Here is a 6,000-nt window from a genome sequence, read left to right as displayed (position 1 = left end):
GTTTAATTAAGAATTATATTTGAGCATCTTCTTTTTAATTATCATGGAGCCCAGATGACTTCTAATCTCCTCTTTACCCAAAACGAGGGAAGGTGCAGTCCAAAACGGGCACTAATGAATTTACAATTTGCTCTTTGGGGAACTTTAATAAAATTTACTCCACACAGAAGATTAACACTGATAAAGTGAACTTCCAGAGAGAACATTTGGTTCCTTTCAATTGGCATCACACGAGTGTCAGGAGCTCACAGAGGCGATGCTGAGGTGTTACTTTTTGGGGAGGTTCACGCAGGGTTCTGTGATTGCTCCAACACCCCAAAACACCCCAGAGGGGGCAGCAGGGCTGGGGGAAATGGGGAGCAGCAGAATCAGGAGCTGTGTCTGCACAAAGGCAGGGACACCTCCCACTGTCCCAGGCTGCTCCCAGCCCCAGTGTCCAGCCTGGCCTCGGGCACTGCCAGGGATCCAGGGGCAGCCCCAGCTGCTCTGGGCACCCTGTGCCAGGGCCTGCCCACCCTCCCAGGGAACAATTCCTTCTCAATACCCCACCTATCCCTGCCCTCTGGCAGTGGGAAGTTCTATTTCGCTTCTCTGAACATGAGGAGAAACTTTTCCCCATCAAAACCTTTTCCCACTGAGGTCCCTGCCCGGTGTCCTGCTGACCCTGTGACCCGGGGTGACAAGCTGTGACACACACACACACACAGAGATATATCTTTATAAATGTGTGAGGGGTTGTTTAAGCCCAGCACACAGCAAACACCTTTTAATTCAATTGGCTGAATCGACACAGAGAGATTATTAGTTTTCAGTAAGATTTGATTCAATTAATTAGCCTGAAAATATCAGCACAGCCAGGCGAGCAAAGAAAAACAGAGATAAATCCCTGCCATGGTGCTGCTTCATCTTTTAAAGGCAATTAACTCTTAGTTATTAGCTTTTAATTAGGGAATAATAATGACACCATTAATACAGTTTATTATACTTGTCAGCAGACAGCTGTTCCAACCAGATTCTATTATCAGATCTTGGCTTTTGTCTGCTCCTTGCAGGGGAGGGGAGGCAGAACTGGGGGGTCCCGGGCTGGTTCCCCCCTCCACTGCCCTGGGAGGGAGCAGCCTCTCACCCCAGCCCCTTCCCAGGGATGCAGCAGGAGTACCAGCTCCCTCCCAGACCCCAAAGGGGGCTCACACAGTCACCAGAGGTTTCGCTGCTGTGTTAAACAACCCCTGGAATGGCTCCTCCTTCTCGGGGCATCCCGGTGGCAGCAGCCCCAGCCCTGACTGTGCCCTTGATGTCTCTGTCCCGGGTGATTCCCGAGCCTTCCCTGGGAAGGGGATGCTGGAGCTGTGCCAAAGATGGTTTTACACCTCAGCTCACAACCCCTGAGATGGATCCCAAACATCCACAGCACCAAAAACTTCCCTGTTTTGTTTTCCTTTCCTCCCAGCTTATCCCCCTCTTTGGAAGTGCCGTGCAGAGCAGGGCAGAGCTGACTTGGAAACAAATAATCACCTTAAAGAAATTAAGCACTTGGAATAATTCTACCCATTCCTAGTCTCCTCACACCCCACTGCCAGGCCCACATTCCTGCAGGCAGCTGCCAAGGGTGCCAGAAACACCATGGAATTCTTTCTTTTTGCCCCAAATTTATTGTGAAACTTCAAATCCTTCTGTAAGAGCAACAACCACGACCTTGGCAGTGGCCAAATGCCTCAAGTTTTCATTTCTGTGTCTGCTGAGTCACCAAAAGAAAATCTCCAGAGGCCAGTGATTACACAGCAAACAACATTTCCCATTATTTTCCCCATTATCCTGTTTCACCGTGTTCTAGCAGAGACTGGAAACCATTTCCAGGGCACAAGCCTGTCTTTGCTGTGGTTTTTTATTCCATTATCACACAGGAATTAATCTTACCCCGAATTATGCACACAGGACGCTCCAGCAATACAAAAACGCAATGCCATAAATTTCCCCGATCTACTCGGGAGTTAATAAATCAGAAAAATAAGTGTAAAATATTCTGGTGGGTTCCACCACCTTGGTTTTAATTTGTTTTCCTTGCTCTGGACTGGAGGAAGCCCTAAGGGAAACTCCAGGAGCTCCTTGAACTGGCAGCCTGCTCGTGGAAGGAATTTTCTTCCTCCTCTCCCAGCACAGTGCAGTCAAGTCCTGAGGAAAGAAACGAACCTGGAGCAGGAACAAAGCAGCTGGAAGAGCCTATTTGCAATTTTCTACAGGAAAGCAGAGAGTTGTTAAATTGAAAGCAAAGCTGTACAAAAGGAAAAGCTTCCCCCCATGAGCACTGACATAAAAATAAGAAGGAAGAGGAAGGCAGGGTTATAACCAGACTACAACCATGAGCACTTGGACCTGGGAACTGCGGCACAGAGACGCTGTACTGAAGGGAAGGGGGAAGAGGAGAAAGGGAAAAATAAAAAGGAAAATGAGCATCAGTGCTGGGGAGCTACGGCAGGACACGGCAGCTCCCAGGACAGGCTGATCCCTGTCCCCGGCTGGCAGCGCCCAGAGGAGGTGACCGAGGCTTTGTCACCTCTGTGAGCCCGAGCTTCCCCCGCCCTCACACCCTGACCGAGCCCGAGCAGTTCAGGAGAAGCTGTTCAGTCTCGGTACAACAACACAAACTTCTCCGCTCAGGAGTGGTTTTTTCTCAGCTGTATCCAGGTGCAAGCTGGGAGAGGAAAACCAACAAAAAAATTGAGTTTCAACAAACTTTGCCTTTCATCCTCTTCCACCTCCTCCCATGGCAGGGACACCTTCCACCGTCCCAGGCTGCTCCAAGCCCCAGTGTCCAGCCTGGCCTTGGGCACTGCCAGGGATCCAGGGGCAGCCCCAGCTGCTCTGGGCACCCTGTGCCAGGGCCTGTCAGTGCTGCTGCTCACGGCAGAGCTCCATGTCACCACTCAGGTCTGAGCACAAACATCTGAATCCAACCAGGAAAAAACCCAAGAACCTCTCTTACTACTGAGAAAAACTGCAGGGAAATTAAGTTGGACAAAATGGGCCAAGTCCTTGATTTGGGAGTATCACAGAAGTGAGAGAAATGGCAGTGCTTAACAAGCAGCCAATTGTCTCTAAGCTGAATTAGTGAAAAATGTGATGATAAATTGCTCCTATAACCCAGCCCCATCCCGAGCAGAGGCAACTCACACAGTTGTGTTCAGGCAGATTTTTCACTTTGTGCTGACAAAAATCTCACACTAATCACCCAACCCAGGCCACAAAGCTCCTGGATTGCAGTGTTAATTCCATGTTATAGCTGAATCCCAGATTAAGCAGACACACCACGTCTCCAGCTCCAACTGGCTCTGAGCTATTCAGGTAACAAAGAGAAGGAAACCTCAGCTCTAAGCAGAGCCACGAGGAAATCATACTTGCACCAGAGCCCTTCTCCCTCCTCGTGGCTTCTCCACAGAGAAAACTGTCCAGCAACCCTTCTGTACCTCCAATCAACTCCGATTCATCTCTTTAGTCAGGCAGATGAATCCCTGCTCCTCTCCAAAGCAGCAGCATCTTGGCCTGGATCATGGGTAACTGACCATTCACTCCTCATCAAAGACAACTTGCTGTTTTCCAGAGATGGCTCCATTAAATGAAGCAGATGAGCAGTGGATCTGGCCATTTATTTATTTTTAAACCCTGATCTGGGGCACAGGGGAGGGTATCACTCCTGTTTCAAAAACAGATTGGCTGCGAGCTCGTTTGCTGGGGGATGTTAGCAGCTGGCATCTGAAATGGCAAGGCTGGGGTGGAGAGGTAAGCCAAAGTCAACTGTGCTGAAACAGAGCAAAAATCCTGTTTGTTCCACAGGAAAAGTGGTTAAGCTGTGGTGGCTGTGTAATTCCAAATAGTATTTGCACAGTGACCTTTACATTTCCCCTCTTGGAAACCAAAAATTTAATTGTTTTGCTGCTGTCATGCAGAATAAATAACCCCCAGTGACTTTCTATTGGTGAGCAAGTAACCCAAGGACTTCTCTTCTTCTGCTATCAAAGCTGCCAAATAATTCTGTGTCAACAGCTCCAGCTCATTTGAGTCTCAGGATTGTGCCAAAACTGCCTTTTTTTGTGTCCGTGTGCCAGCACAGTTGTTCATGGGACAAGGAACAAGAGATGACCTGAACGTGGGGCTGGAAATCAGGAACCCACAGGAGCTCCCCTGGAGCCTCTCTGCTGGATCCCAAGTGATTTGTTCACTCTGCCCCTGTAACTCCAGGATCCCACCTGTGCCAGGTGCTCTGACTCTGACACTGCTCAAATTTCCAGAGTTAAATTCACTCACAGGGTGGGAAATCCCACGAGCTCAACTCAAAGTGCTTTCAAACTAAAACAGCACCTTCAGAGCCAAGTTTAGGTTAAAAGAGCTCCTGGTTACCTTAAGCTAGAACTCCCTGAGTTAAGCACTCCCACCAAAGCACGGGCCTGCTTCCAGAAGGGAACTGCACCTGTTTAATGAGCAGTTTTATTAAACTGGTGCAATTTGTTCAAGCTGAGGGAGAACTACTGATGAAGAACTAATACAAACAGCAAGGGAAGGGGAACAGAGAAAAATCCTCATGGAATAACCTCAAGAAATAGAAGTTCTGCAAAACTGGCCAAAGCACAGATGTCTGCAGCACATGACAAGGCTTTTCCATCATCTGCCCTTTCCCTAAGCTGAACAGTCAACAAAATAAAGCAAAAATAAAGCAAGTGCACTGAAGACGGAGTGTCTGAGATCCTGGGATGTCCAACTCTGTACAAGCTGGGAGCCAGGAGAGGCCATGGATGGGAAATCCACCAAACCCCACATGTGGACACGGGTCTGCACTGGAGATTTGCAGAAGTGCATTTGCAAGTTGTTTCCACAAGAAACCAAAATGAGAACCCAAATTTTGGTTCCATGGGACCAAAGAGGCGGAATTCTCATCAGGCTTCAGGGAAGTTGGGATTGTCCGTTCAACCCCATCACTGCACAGCCTCACCCAAGCAACACTGCTAATTTTAGTTTTCTATTTAATCCTGTCCTTTGTAAAGGAAAAAAGGAATTGTCTCCTCCATTTCATCTTGCCAAGCTCAAGATCTTTCCGAGCCAGGAGTTAATGAATCTCCAGGCCCTGTCCCACTCTCCAGGCACACGGGGACTCTCCGCCGGCCTGGGAGGAGGAAGGAGCCGCTGATCCCCGTCTCGTCCCTGCTGCCAGCAATTAGCACAAACGACTTTATTGCGTGAGACAGTTGTGACATTGACTCGGGGACTCTGAGCAGCTCCTGTGCCACAGGTTTCAGAACATCTGCTCTGGTGTCCTGGTGCTCGGGAGCCTGCAGGAAACCCCAGCCCTGGGCGCCAGGGAAAGCTCCACAGCTCACCGCAGCGGGCACCCTGGCACAGCCTGCGAGGGCAGGAGCAGCGGCTCCAGGCAGGTGGGAGCTGCACAGCAGCACCAGCCCTGAACATCTGTGCAGGCAGCATCTGCAGAGGATGGAGCTGGCACCAACGGGGAGCATGGAAAAGCCACAGGAGGAAACTGGAACGCGCTTTGGTGCAGCTGCAGCTCAGCCGTGCAGGGTACCGGGGCTCGGTACCCACGAGTGCCCTGCTCCGGGGGCCAGGAAGGCGGAGAGGTGGGAGGAGGAGGAGGGTGAGGAGCGGTGCCAGCCCCGCCCGGGGCTCAGGGAGCACGGCCCGGCGCTCCCATCGCCTCCCCGGCCCAGCAGAATCTCCTGTGCCCCCACCCCACCCGCGCTCAGACCCGCGGCGGCTCCGGGGCTGCCTGGAAATTGGGAAATGTGGGAATGTGGGGCAGCGGAGGGGCTGATCCCTCTGACCACGGGCAGTTCCTGGCGGGCGCTGCTGCTTGAGACATCTTTAAAATCGCATCACTGCAGCAACACAGCAGCCCTTAACCTCAGAGGTAAGCTTCGTGTGGGTGTGAGTTCCAAGAGTTCCTCCCAGCAGCTCCTCCACACTGGACGAGTCCTCAGATCATGTCAAGGAAAA

This window comes from Corvus hawaiiensis, chromosome 28, assembly GCF_020740725.1.
Source record: "Corvus hawaiiensis isolate bCorHaw1 chromosome 28, bCorHaw1.pri.cur, whole genome shotgun sequence".
In the NCBI taxonomy this organism is placed as follows: domain Eukaryota; kingdom Metazoa; phylum Chordata; class Aves; order Passeriformes; family Corvidae; genus Corvus; species Corvus hawaiiensis.
The sequence above is the reverse complement of the archived record's forward strand: the minus strand, read 5'-3'. Positions refer to the sequence as shown.